The 15,652-nt window shown below is 36.9% G+C and overlaps 1 protein-coding gene across 1 annotated transcript in view; it reads right to left on the reverse strand.

Moving 5' to 3' along the window:
• LOC145664992 (ATP-dependent DNA helicase Q1-like) overlaps positions 1-15,652 on the reverse strand; it is a 69,138-nt gene that overhangs the window by 13,505 nt on the left and 39,981 nt on the right. The window lies entirely within an intron of this gene.

The raw sequence follows: 15,652 nt of genomic DNA on the forward strand, positions 1-15,652 counted from the left end.
TGCAATAGAACACCCGAAACTAATTTTCTCCTTGCCCTGTTCCTACTGTCAACTAACCTGATGCATCACTATTGCTGCCAAATAGTTGTGATGTCAGTTCTAATAAGCCATAAGGGAAAAAAATGAAATGAAATTTTTGAGTTTTACGTCCCACGGTTATGCCGGCTAGGCTAAAGGAGACGGTGATGATGAGTAATGAATGAAATGGTGGAATAAAGAAAGTGGGAAGAACCCCGAGGAAACCCACGCACACGGTGTTTGTCCACCACAAAGTTCACTTGGCGGGAGCAGGGTTTGAACCCGGGACCCCAAGCACCATAGGTGAACGCTCTACCATTGAGCCACCTCAGCCCCAAGCCATATGCAGAGATGGAGTGGGTCAGTGGGTCGTGGGTCAACAGCATGTGACCCACCACCCACCGTGACCCACTGCGACCCACCACCCATCATGATCCACTGCGACCCACCGACTCAGTCTGATCTACCGACCCACTCTGCTCACTGCATTGTAGACAGTATCTTCTGAAGACTGGTAAATTTGTCTTCGTTTTACTTTCAAGACCTTCATTTCCCTTCCTTTCCCTTTTGAATCACTGTAATATATAAATTATTATATAAAAAATTGAATGTAACTATGTGTGCTTGATCATCACGGTCAAATTGCAAAGTCAAATGAAATTACTTTTACTATATAGTTAGGCCTTAATCCAAACTGAGATGTTATATTGCTTTCATTATAATACATAATATCCTAAGGAGGTAGTGAGTATCCGAATTTTTGCGGAAAAAAAAAATGAGTATCTCGCAAGCCGTTAAACTTACGGAGCTGAAATTCAGTGTATTAACTCTTTATTGAAAATAAACAGAATGTGTCCTAGCATTTTTAAAAATTCTCCTTTATGTAGGGGGGAGGGCACTTTCTATATATGGAAAATTGGTAGTGAGTTGATTTGTAAAACTGATCCAAAACGATCGGTATTAGTTAAGAAAAAAATCAGAAACCAAAAATACAGTCCTTGGCTTCATATATCCATTGCTTTCTACTATAATAATTGCTGAAGCTTGTTTATTATATGGAGCGCTCACAGCACAGGGCAATCAACTTATAAAGTTGTGAGAAAAATAAACATAAAATTTGTACTGTAAGCTTAATTACACGGAAATTTTAAGTTTGGACTGTACGCATAATTATATGAAAAATTTTACTCTTTTTTTTTTTTTTTTCCTTTAGGTTGGTCTAATTACCTTCGTTTGGGACTTTCAAATTTCATCCTTTTTTCCACTGAAAAGTATCGATAATTCATCAAGGAAATAATTATACTATGATAATTTAATTGAAATTCAAAGTAATTTGGCCCATGGCAAACATCAGTGCGGTAATTGAAGGGGAAGAAGGAGGGAACGATTGACTTGAAATTCAAACTCCGATGAGTGACAATTTCACAGTCTTGTTTTATTACAAGTGTAAACTCGTTAGTAAGTACAGAAGTGTCCGTGGATCGTGTTCAGAGTTGATGACGATGGATTTTGGTGATTCAGAGTAGGTCACAGTGGATGAGAGTGGGTCATAGAGGGTGGTGGGTCACGGTGGGTCGTGGGACAAAGTGGGTCATGGTGGGTGGTAGGTGAAGTTTTCATTGACCCACGCCAACTCTGGCCATAGGGGGACTTCCAAATTTGTCACACATGGTGTATTCAGCTGGCGACGTTAAGAACACAGAAGTTATTCCCGAATTGCGCATAGTAGCACTCAGGCGTTCGTTTTATTCATCAATCTCTTGACAGTCCTTCAGTAACTATAATATCGAAATTTTAAAAAAGCAAATCACTAACAAAATTGCCAGTTTTGTCGCCAAGACACTTGCAAAGTCGTTAGTCGCTTTTGTAAAAAAATTGTCTGCTATCTGCCTCTTCAAATCCGCTAGATCTAGCGACATGTCGCTAATATTGGCAACAGTGCACGAGCTCCAGCCGGGAATCGAACTCGGGTCTCCCACGCCAAAGGCGCGTATGCTAACCGCGTAGCCACGGACAAGCTCTGCTAGTAATCTATATTGAGCGCGATCGGAAATATAACCAATGTTTAAAATTGGCTGCTGTACCTCTCCTCACTTATAATTCTTTGAAAGTTTAAATTATGCTCCACAGATGGCAGCACGCACACAACCATTGGTAATTAAAAAAATGTAACGTATATTTACATTCTTACCTAAATGTTTGTAAATGAAATTACTTTTGATATTATAATAGTTTAGCCAGTATATCTAAAGTGCGCTATCTTGATAGCATTCCTACATACGAAGCGAAGAATTAAAGGTACGCACTAGTAAAAATCTAAGATATTACTAGTCAGTACCAGTTCAAATTTTTTAATTTAAACTTCGAAAGCAATTATAAACACTTGTATTATTTTTAAAGAAGCAAAAATGAGTGATTTATGCTCTTGCTTCAATGCTTTATCACTTTCAGAACAGTAATTTACTCCAGTGATGCCAACCCGTGGGGGAAGTCCTATATTGTGGGATTTTTTGACAATGATTTCATCGTAGAGTGATTATTAATAGAGTAATAATCACTCTACGGATTTCTTGAAACGGGATAAAGGGAATTTTGGTAAAAATATATATATATATTGACACCAACAAAATTGCTTATGAGCGAATAGACAAATGGGTTTACAATAAACGTGAAAATAATGCTAACACTCAAAATTTTGTTCCTATAAGATGCATGTTAGTAACATTAATTGTACTTTCATATCTAAAAATAATGAAAGAAAGAACAGACTTAACGGTAGAAGGTAAAACGAGAAACGTCTAACTTCCAAATCGTTCTATACGAAATGACTGAAGAATGAAATTTATGTAGTTTTATTACGTTCAGTAGAGTCATTTCAGATTTGGCTTGGGGGGAAGACCCCTTGATATAAGTAAAATTTCGCGTTTTTCACAGATTTACTACTATTCTATTGATAAAATCTATATAAATCTCAAACTCACGGGGGAAGGAAATGCCCCTCCCTGCTCCCTCTTAAAGACGCCCCTGGTTCAGTGGAAGATCATGACAAAAGCGTGATGGAAATTTACTTATTTTCATACATATTTACTTATTTTCATCAGAATTTTCAATTGTTTCTTTTAATTAATGAAAATATATGTTTAGTGGAAGATCATGACATAAAAGTGTGATGGAAATTTACTTATTTTCATCAGAATTTTCAATTGTCTCTTTTAATAAATGAAAATATATGTTTAGTGGAAGATCATGACATAAAAGTGTGATGGAAATTTACTTATTTTCATACAAATTTACTTATTTTCATCGGATTTTTCAATTGTCTCTCAATTAATGAAAATATATGTTTAGTGGAAGATCATGACATAAAAGTGTGATGGAAATTACTTATTTTCATCGGAATTTTCAACTGTCTCTTTTAATTAATGAAAATATATGTTTAGTGGAAGATCATGACATAAAGGTGTGATGGAAATTTACTTATTTTCATACAAATTTACTTATTTTCATCGGAATTTTCAATTGTCTCTTTTAATTAATGAAAATATATGTTTAGTGGAAGATCATGACATAAAAGTGTGATGGAAATTTACTTATTTTCATCAGAATTTTCAATTGTCTCTTTTAATTAATGAAAATTAATGTTTAGTGGAAGATCATGACATAAAAGTGTGATGGAAATTTACTTATTTTCATCAGAATTTTCAATTGTCTCTTTTAATTAATGAAAATATATGTTTAGTGGAAGATCATGACATAAAAGTGTGATGGAAATTTACTTATTTTCATCAGAATTTTCAATTCTCTTTCAATTAGTGAAAATATATGTTTAGTGGAAGATCATGACATAAAAGTTTGATGGAAATTTACTTATTTCCATCAGAATTTTCAATTGTCTCTTTTAATTAATGAAAATATATGTTTAGTGGAAGATCATGACATTAAAGTGTGATGGAAATTTACTTATTTTCATACAAATTTACTTATTTTCATCGGAATTTTCAACTGTCTCTTTTAGTTAATGAAAATATATGTTTAATGGAAGATCATGACATAAAGGTGTGATGGAAATTTACTTATTTTCATACAAATTTACTTATTTTCATCGGAATTTTCAACTGTCTCTTTTAATTAATGAAAATATATGTTTAGTGGAAGATCATGACATAAAAGTGTGATGGAAATTTACTTATTTTCATCAGAATTTTCAATTGTCTCTTTTAATTAATGAAAATATATGTTTAGTGGAAGATCATGACATAAAAGTGTGATGGAAATTTACTTATTTCCATCAGAATTTTCAATTGTCTCTTTTAATTAATGAAAATATATGTTTAGTGGAAGATCATGACATTAAAGTGTGATGGAAATTTACTTATTTTCATACAAATTTACTTATTTTCATCGGAATTTTCAATTGTCTCTCAATTAATGAAAATATATGTTTAGTGGAAGATCATGACATAAAAGTGTGATGGAAATTACTTATTTTCATACAAATTTACTTATTTTCATCGGAATTTTCAACTGTCTCTTTTAATTAATGAAAATATATGTTTAGTGGAAGATCATGAGATACAAATGTGATGGAAATTTACTTATTTTCATCAGAATTTTCAATTGTCTCTTTTAATTAATGAAAATATGTTTAGTGGAAGATCATGACATAAAAGTGTGATGGAAATTTACTTATTTTCATACAAATTCACTTATTTTGATCAGAATTTTCAATTGTCTTTTTCAGTTAATGAAAATATATGTTTATAAGCTGGTTGATAAACATAGAGAATCGGAATGTTTGGATAACTAACTACTATATTGAATAAAATGGCTTATACACATTAAATTTATTATTCATGTATTGAAAGTTTTAGAAATGTTATTAGTATATCGCGGGAAATTCAAGAGCAAAATGGGAATTTTTACTTCTCGAGATGGAATTTTATAACTTTCCTGGTTGGCATCACTGATTTACTCAGAAGCAATGTTATTTCTTCTTCCCCATTTAATATTCTAGGCTAGTGATGGGAATTCTGATTCTTTTCTGGTATTCATTTGAATCCAGTGACTACTCATTACTTTGATTCCAAGGAGTCATGTGTCTCTCTGATTCCCTGTATTCAGTTGCCTTTTGGGTTTCTTTCCCTCAACTCGCATTACCCATACTCAAACACGTTCTCAAATGCTTGTTCCTTGCTTTCCTCAGTGGGTTCAGTTACATTTTGGCTTCGTATCAGTTCCTATAGCTTCGGCAGAATACTATTCATAAAGCAATCAAGGGGATTAAAACGAAGAAAAGGAAAGAATATATTTAGGCAACTGGTTTTGAAAGAAAATAGCACCATCCGCTCCATCCTCTTTAGAGCAAGTGACTCCAGCAGGCGGTAGAAAATAGTTGTTTTCATTCTTCTTTCCTTAATGAACACCCGACGTAGAACCGCCATGAATAGTTTCATAGACAGTACTATTGTGTATAACTGCAGGGCGGATAAATAAAAGAAAGAATGAAGGGTTATGTTTCATTGTATTTTAATATATATATAGATAAGCTCGTACTGATCATTTACATGAATTTCAAGTGAATTAACATATTCTTCGGAAGTAAAATAAATATATATAAAAGTAACCAAGAAAGTTTTGTCACTTTTTCACCCATCACATTCGAATTCCGATATGTCACCTAAGACGCACCTGGAAGATGAAAAATAGTCTCCACCAGCATCGACGACCTTCTTCCAACGTTCTGGAAGGCAATGGATTCCATCGCGGTAGAACTTGGTGGGTCGTGAAGCGAAGGTGTCAAGTGCATTTTCTACCTCTACTAGGGATTTGAACTGGCGTCCTCTAAGGTGATTGTCCAAGGAGTTGAGTTGATTTTAGTTTAGCGTCCCTTTCAGCAGCGAGGCTATATGAGACGTGGACCTACTGATTAACGTGGAATTCGAACCACATGAGCTCCTGCCGCGAATCGAACCCGGGTCTCCCATGCCAAAGGCGCGTACGTGATTGTCCAAGGAATGGAACAGGTGATCACGGGACGGTGCAATGTCCAGGGAGTATGGCGGATGCAATAGTTTTCCATCCAAGGCGCAGACTGGTGTCCCGGGTCATCCTAGCCACGTGGGGCTTAGCGTAGTCCTGTAAGAGGAGGACCCCTTTGCGATTCAGAAGTGATGACTCCAGGGTTTTGAGTTTTTCATGAACACGACTTAACTGCTAACAGTACACAGTTGTATTGATGCTCTGACCGGCTGGTAGCAGTTCCCGATGCACGATGCCGCAAGCAGTCCACCAAACACAGGAGGATCTTCTGCTGATGCAATGCTGGTTTCGGCTGTTTTGGAATCCATAGGATGCTAACCAATGATGACGATGCCGTGGATCTTCGTACAGGACCCACTTCTCATCACATGTCAACATACTGTCCAGAAAATGGCCCCTTCTTTAGATGAGACAGCAAAAAGACACATGGTCTGTTCGCGTCGCCTTCTGGCCCGGAGCTAATCCATGTGGGACGCATCGACCTAACTTGTAGTGCTTCCCAAGTTGATGGAGGTTCTGCCGAATGGTTACTGCACTCACACTGAACTGTAGTTCCAGTTCCTCACATGTCTGGCCACTGTTCGCTTTAATTCGTGCCTGAAGATCTTCATTTTGCACTTGTGTTGGTCTTCCGGCACGTGGTGCGTCTTCGAATGTTTCGTCACTGTTCTTAAACTTGCAAAACCACCGCTGCACTGTCCAGGTAGTAATCACGACACCCTCACCAAAGGCCTGGCATATCTTTCGCACTGCTGCAGCGGCGTTTGACCCCAGTTTGAACTCGTACAGCTTACATGCCCTTATGACAATCTATGGAGGTCCCATGTTCACTCTGTCCTTACGCAAGTTCACGGTGTAACTGAACTGCCACAACTACGTAGTACGTTGGATATACCCACACCAACAACTGACTTTCGCCTTATCTCCATTCGCATTCAACTCACGGTATGAGGGCCAATGGAACACAGACCTCCACAAACAGGACAGAACTTTCTTGATATATATATATATATATATAGAACGCAAAAATTTCCGGCCTCCACACTACAAATCAAGCCTTTACAAAGAGCAGCTACAAGCAATGTGTGAATTGCGTGGAGGATCCCGGGGAATTCTCCCCCCTCTCTGAGAAATAGAAGTCTCCCTTAAATTTCTCATTTTTCTGTACTAAATAGAAAGTGAGTTCTGTCCCCTCCCCCTGGTCAAATAAATTAATTCGCACTGACTACAAGTGACAACCACTCAACAAAGTTGAGAAATTCAAGGTAATTTCTACGCAAGAATTGTAGGAGTGCCTCGCATAGCGTAGTCGCTAACACTCGCCTTTTGTGCGAGCGGTCCAGGGTTCTGTTCTCGGTGGAGACATTCGGTCGAAAAAGTGTAAAAGCTTTCACAGGCTAGCCATCCTGATTGAGGCTTTCCTCATTCACACCAGGCAAATGCTGGGATGGTACCTAACATATAGGTCCCATGCCGTTTCCTTCTTCCCTTTCCCCGGATAGTGTGATCGCCTAGAAACGTCATCCCTCATACGTGACGGGCTAACGGGATAGGTGCTGATTGCCACGGGTGCTGACTGCCCCAGCCAATTATTGGTGTTGATTACCACGACTGTCGCTGATTGCAAATGTGATGGTGCTGACTGCCACGAGCCTGGGAGAAACTGTATTTGGAAAGAGAGGAATTAATCCCTCATACTAAATTTATGATTATTAATTAATTTAGTAGGGATTAATTTAGTAATCATCACAGCAAATCTATGTGGCTTCCTATAAGTTATAAAGTTGCTAACTAAGTGGAACGACATACACTTGGATGTTTATAAAGGGATTGTCTTTTCTGTTATATGTACAATTTGCACATTTCATTGTTTATATTAATTGTTTTATTGTATTATTTAATGGATATGATGGTCTGAAGCCAGCTGACGAGAGAAGTTCGGAAGAAAGCACTCGCCTGCAGAGAAATAAGCATGTGATTTGAAGGACCAATTCATGCTGATTACAACAGGTAATAAAACTCCTGTACGTTGAGAACTGTTCGAGATATTCAGCTTGGAAGTTTGTATGAGAAAGTGAGTGGATGCACGTTTCAGCGCGTTAAGTATTCTCTCCCATAGCGAAGCCTAATGGTTTGAACTTGCTATTGCTTGATCACTGCGGTCCATTCACAGACAAATTGTCCATTACAAGTTGCATGACGGATGGCAAAGACGTAATGGTTGAGAAGATACCAAAGAATTGCACACAATTTGTGCAACCATTTGATGTGTTTTGATTCCGATCAATCACAGATTATGGCAGGAGATTTGTACATAGTATGAAACTACTTCATCCGGACGTTATGATGTACCAATCAAACAATTAAAGTTCGTGTCCATACGAATAACTTCCGATCACCGCGATACATTGGATTGTTTCAGTTTGCGTTCTACAAGGCAGGTTATAAACAAATTTTGACTATAACTTTTGAATCACTTGTCGAATTTGCTTTTTGCTTCGGTTCTGCGAAGTGTTCCCTTGACGGATGCAACGCAATTGCACATATAAAATGTTCATGGTGCAAGGGAGTCATTTCTTCATAAAACAGAAGAACAACAGTGATCAATTTTCATCTCTAACCTATGGTTATTGTGAACAATGTAATAACTAATTGTATCTAACAAACCCGTTAGTTATTGCGAAACACTTTTTTTCTGTTACTTCCGATAGCTTTCAATTCGTATGTCAATATTCGTTACTAATTATGTTGTACTTAACGCGTATAAATGCGCATATCCTCATTTTCTCATATAAACTTCCAAGTTGAATATCTCGAACCGTTCTCAACCGTACAGGAATTTTATAAGCTTGTTGTAATCATCATGAATTGGTGGTTCAAATGGCATCCTTAGTTTCTTTGCAGGCGAGTGCTTTCTCTTGCACTTCCCTTGTGAGGGACAGCCAGCAGTGCTTTTTTTGATGGAACTTTCAAGAGCTACTCGAAACAATTTGCGCAGCTGTACACAGTTCGTGCTGACATAGGGAGTTCAAGTGAGAACACATAAATCGTATTAATTTTGTACGCATCGCTCCGACAAAACTGAAAGTACACTCATGTCCAAAATTATTGTCGCATATCTATAACTGCCTTCTTGTAAGAATATAATTTGATAATGATTTTGCAGAGTACTTTTAATACTGATACTATGTGTATAATCAGGAAATGTATATTTGTGGTAAATTTCATAGGAAAAGAATTATAAATACGAAAATCATAATGAGTAAAATAAAATGAAACTAAAAGGGCAAGAAAATTTTATTTTCCTTTCATTTTCTTATTTACTGTTCTTTTGACATGAAATTTACCACATATTTGTCTTTGCCGATTATACATATACTAACATTATAAGAAATACCGGGCGAATTCGTTATCAAATTATATTACTAGAACAACATATTTAAAGTCATGCGACAATAATTTTGGACATGAGTGTACATACAGAGACCTGTTTACCTTTGTTAGGAGTTGGTCTAAACAACACGAACCTAAGGTTCATCACGTTTCTTTCATGCTTCTTGGCGTCCGGTAATGTTACGTCTAGCAACTTTCTCTCAGGCTCGTGGCAGTCAGCACGCCATCGTGGCAATCAGCACCTTGATATTGGCAATCAGCGCCAGTCGTGGCAATCAGCACCAATAATTGGCTGTGGCAGTCAGCACCCCACGGGCTAACGTGGCCATCCATGCCGAAAGCCCAGAAACCTAATTCCTAATCCTGTGATAAGAGACAGCAAAAAGCATTTTCCTCGAGAAGAAAATAAAAAAAAAAAGATAAATAAATTAATTAAAAAGCATAATAAAAAAAATATTAATAAACCAAGTAATGATCACTATTAAATACTAATAAACAGAAGAATAGGTAACCATAGCTAGTGTATTAAACAATATAATGCTTCGAACGAGATTAGATTAGGTCTAAGGAATAGGATTAGGTTAACTTGGAGATATGAGATAAGACAAGATCAGGTTAGGTTAGACAGTTTAGTTACAGTAATTTTATTATAAGAATAGGTGTTTACTGTAATTAAGTAGACACGAGCTAGTTAGAAAGGCAGGAGACAATGTCAAATGAATATAGCACTAGGATAGAAAAGTTTATTTTTCATAATTTAGTTTTGTTGTTCTTTTTTTCTTCTTTTTGTTTTTGTGTTGTGTGCTGTGGTTTTCTTTCCCCACCTTTTCTGTTCCCCGTTTTCCTGCTCCCTTTTCCAATACCAAAATGAATATAAAAAATAAATACATAGAAAAGAAATGGCAAGGATGATAACCCGTTCCGGTTTTAATTTTCAGATACCGGATCTAACAGCGGGTCTGAGCCAAAAAAAAAAAAAAAAAAAATCGAATCGATTTAGCATTCTAAGAAATGTACAATATTCTTTCCTAGTCCTGTGTTGAAACTGGAAGTCCCGGAAACAACGTGAACTTATTTACTTTCAAGAAAAGGATAGAAAAGAAAGGAGATTCCTGTATCCCTGTTTATTTGAAATTATGAAAAGAAGGCTTTGCATTATACCAATCAGGGCCGGCCTTAAGCCGATTGGACCGATTGTTCCCAATCGGGTCCCACGCTAGTGCCGTCTACTTTACTCTCCACTGCCGTTTTAAGAGCATATTAGGCCCAGAGCAAACAAATGTGTTGTGGTCCCTATGACTAAATTTTGCTCCTAATACATGCCGTTCTGCTCGCGGGGCCCCCAATGCGTGTGAGCCCAGGCCTAGTGGCTATGGTGCCGTTAAGATGACTGCTACTCTCGGTCGTCAAGTACACATAACATATTGCAATACAGGTATATCCATGGACTCCACAAGGAGAGTTTGGCCTCTCCCTAACAAGTAAATGAATAGTTTGTATTGAGTTTCCGGGCATAAGCAAATATTTTTTTAATTTAATGCTGCAGTTGTAAAAATAAATATTATATTCAGAGAGTATTCTACACACCCTCAACACCACTAACACACCCTTATGATGAATTCATTTTCTCATTCATTCATTCGTGGCCCCGCGTGGCGTAATCACTAACATTCTCGCCTTCGGTGCGAGTGGTCCCGGGTTCGGTTCCCGGTTCAGACACTCGGTCAAAAAAGTGTAACCTCTTGAATGAGTTTTTTCCTGGGTTTCTCTTATTCATACCAGGCAAATGCCGGAATGGTACCTATTATAATGGTCCCACAACTCTTCCTTCCTGTGTGCTCGCTGCGGGACGCAAACCCTCATATACATGACGGCTAAATGACCTTACAAGGGAACATTCCGACTTGGTGAATTCAATAGCTGAAAATGATTGCTAGCACTGAATTCACCACCAAAAGAAACAGAGAAAAACAGAGTGTTTAGTGGCAGACCGTATACAGGGTGGGAGATAAGTGAGGGCAAAGTGCGAAGATAGAACATAGAAAATATCTAGAAATGCCATGTTAACTTTGAAACAGGTAAAAGGATTGAGGTCAAATGTTAGATATGAGGAATTCATGTAGAACTTCACTGAATAGACTTGATGTGAATTGCGGGGAACATCTGAAAAACCGCCATGTTGGAATTAGAAAAAGAATATAGGGTCATGTGACATATGGCTCTTGACGCACACCGTCTATTGAAATAAATAGTGGCCAATACAGTTTGAAACCTTTGTTTAATTTAACTATTATGGACCTTAAGAATAATTGTGTGGTTGATACAAAAATGGAGACAACAGTGGACACATTTGAAAATGATAAAGATGGACAATAGGGCTCGTCATAGCTGACTCCGGTATTAAAATTGAAGCAGTAGTCGACAGAGGTCATGAATGCACCAGGTATTGTTTGCAAATATCCAATTTTATAGAAAGCATATTTAATCATAGCTTGAAACTTTGGTGCTGTAAACTGGAAGTGGATGAGTGATTGCAAGTTAATGAAGTTGTCCCGTTGTCATATTTTGAAGTCTGGTGACAGAAAAACGATGTCAACTAATATTTTACGAAATTCTTATACGGACGGAAGAAGAACACATCCAACGCTTGTATGAGTGACGTGCAACCATCAGTGGGTCGGGAGGTTTGTTGGCTGAAAAGTGACCTAAATCAAGTTTGTAGCTGTTCCTCATTCACGTCACTTTACGACAGTATTGCTGCATTGACATAGCGTGGAACGCCTCCTGTTACAGAGGTTTCGAACTGTATTAGCCACTACTGATTTCAATAAACGGTGTGCGTCAAGAGCAATATGCCACATAGACCCTTTTCCATATGTTCTTTTTGCGCCAATCCCAAGATGGCGGCTTTTTAGATGTCCCCATGATTCACATTACACGTATTCAGTGGAGCTCTACACGCACTCCTCATATCCAACATTTGACCTCAATTCTTTTACTTGTTTCAAAGTTAACATGGCATTTCAAGACATTTTCTATGTTCTATCTTCGCACTTTGCCCTCACTTATCTCCCATTCTGTATACTGTCTGCCAATAAATATCCTCTCTTTCTGTTTCTTTTGGTGCTGAATCCAGTGCTGGCAACCATTTTCAGAAATTGAATTCACCAAATCTGAATGCTCCTTTGTTAGATGCCGACAGCCCAGAAATCTAATTCCTAATCCTAATATTCATTCATTCATTTTCAAGTATGCCTTTAGTAACGGGTAACTTTTCATAAGAAATTATATACGCAGGTGTTACGTTTTATTCAGTTATATTAACATACAGAGTAAGTACGTTCTATTATTTTAACCTTAAATTAAAAAAAAAAAAAAAAAGTTTCGAAAGTCAATTCTTGTAAGGCCAAATTGACAAAGAAACTACGGTATGTATAATTATTATGACGCATTCAAGACGTCATTTTCTTATGTTTTCCACAATATAAGAATTGTTGGTAGCTTTTGCTAAATTTTTAAAACACGTCTTAAAGTATGATTATTGCTGTATGCATGGCCACCCGCAGGATGAGATCACCTATATTTTCGAAAAGTGTTCAATTCTTCGAAATACATGTCAAAACTTGTTAGATAGGCTTGCTGATACACAGTTGTATTTAATAGATTAGTAGGAAATTCTATCGTGCTATATATATTTACTATATTTAATATATGCACAGTGGCGTAGCCAGGATTTCATTTCGGGATGGGTCCGGGGGTCCTCTCCAGAAAACTTTTCGGCAATGGAGAAATTAAAATGCAATTTTAGCGTTTCTTTTAACAGCTTTAAAATTTTCAGCGGATCCGCCTCAGTGTTTGATAATGTTTGGTTATGTGGGGACTGAATATGGAAGTGGTGATTTTAGATTTTATTTTAACAACTTTTCAAAATTTCGGGGAAGACACTAAAACAAGTAGTATTATGACTATGTCCTTTTCAGATGTAGATTTACATATTATAATTGTATGTTGAAATGTATCTTCTATATGTTTAGTCCAGGGCCATGCCGTGGGGCGGGGCGACGGCCCCGGGCGCCGAAGTAAGGGGGCGAAAAATTCGGGAGAAAAAAGGAAAAATTGCTTGGAATATATGTATGGGGGCGCCGTCGTATATTCTCGCCCCCGGCGCTGATTTTCCACGGCACGGCTTTGGTTTAGTCTATGTATTAACTTTCACGCACTATTTAACCGCATATTTTGATTGCCATTCATTCTCCCTGCACAATTTTTATTAAACGTTTGAAATGAATTTTTATTTTTTTTAATTTGGCGTCCCAGGACTTGTTGCACTAAGCACTAGACCAGCAGAAGAGCAATATATGTCCATTCTTTGTGTGCGATTATTCTCTAAGGGAGGTCAAATCAATAACAAAGAGAAAAAGCAGGTTGCAATCTTCCAAAGTCCCCCAAATTCTGTTTTTACACGCAAATATGTAACGAAGACTACCAGTGTAAATAGTTGTAAATACATTTAAAAACAATTTGTATATAACTAGAGGCAGATGACACCACACTTTTTTTTTTTTTACTTTGTTGTTTGTTTACTTGTACTGATAAAGTTGTAAATTATGAGACCGCTTGTTGTTAAAAGTTGCCGTGAGAAAGAGAAGGAAAATAGTTTAGCTGCTTCTTCCTGTTTACGAAGCGTGTATAAGGGAAAAGAGGAGAGAGCACTCAATACACAGAAACAAGCAGAAGAATCAAGCAAAGGTGCTGTTTTTCTTTCTTAACGCATGCGCACTATAATAGCCATAAAATTCCAAACTGCTTTTTTGTTTACCGTTTCGTGTGAGTTTTCGTTACTAATTTTCGACCATAATTCTAACAGCTAAAACCGAAAAAAAAAAGTAGTAGTAGACCACCGTGTATATATATTCTGGAAACAGACACATTCATATATCTGCAAACATATTTAGTGGAAACGAAATTTTTCACTAAATTCGGAGTGTAAACGAACACAACACTAAAACTATAAATCATATTCGTATGCAAGATTTTCGGCTAACAAAAACTCAAAACTCGTTACACCACAGAGGAATAAAACTATACATACTAACAGACTACCAAAATCTGTGAAACAAATACTAAATTTGCAGTTTAAAATTCACTTTAAATTATTGTGACATAATCACTTATTTTGTAGCATAGAGACATTTTAATCAGACATTTTATAAGACAAAAACTAAAATTTATTTTCTGTGTCGAGCAAAAACACATTAAACTACCGGTACAAACGGCAGTTATTGAAATGTTTTATATTGCATGACGAAGATATCAACTCAAGAGTTCCTAAGACGGATAATTAATTAAATACATAAATTATTCTAATCGTACATGCTTGAAGTTCCTATTGCATTCAATAAGTCAAGTTTACTAACTTGGGAAGTCCAATGTTGCCATCTCATGAAGGTGCTCATTATGAGGTATGAGCCAATTAATTCCGAGTGTACTAAGCATAAATTAGAGTGAAGGAACAGCCACAGCTGAGGGTCACTAATTTTAGTGTAATTGTTAATAAACTAGTCGTGTTTATTAACAATTTCAAAAGTGACAATTAACAAATACATGCTTACTTAAGCTATTAACTAATGGTACAGCACCGGCACAATACTGTCTCATTTCCATTATGTGGTTATTTTTATTTTTCTCAGATTATTTTCTCGAATATTTTATGGAAAGGCGGTTTGAGCGTAACATTCGAATAAGGTACGAGAGATGAAAATGTATTTTACAGTTGGAAACTGATAACGCTATTACAATATGAGGCGAAATTTACTATTAAAACTATGGACAGATTCAAACCCAGGACTTACCTCTCGACCTCACAGCAAGAACGCTGTTACTCTATGCCCGTTAAGAGTGTGGACAACGGAGTACACTTTATATTTGCTAGCTGAACCTGAGCTCTCTAGACAGCGCATCATTCACATATAAGCATGAATCTCCTTGTCATTCCTCACAACATCTGTACATGTCCCTTTACGAACACAAATGAAAGACGTCTTGATAAAAATCGGCAAGGGTACCATATAGGAGATTTTTTTTTCGATTATTTTTTCAGTATCTCGCACCGTTTGCAAGATTTGAGCCTACTTCCGGTTGGAGTTTCTAATTCATGTATGATCAGTGTTTTCTTTCTTCTTGCATGCAGTATGTAATAAGC

This window comes from Thermobia domestica, chromosome 11, assembly GCF_964235325.1.
Source record: "Thermobia domestica chromosome 11, izTheDome1.hap1.1, whole genome shotgun sequence".
In the NCBI taxonomy this organism is placed as follows: domain Eukaryota; kingdom Metazoa; phylum Arthropoda; class Insecta; order Zygentoma; family Lepismatidae; genus Thermobia; species Thermobia domestica.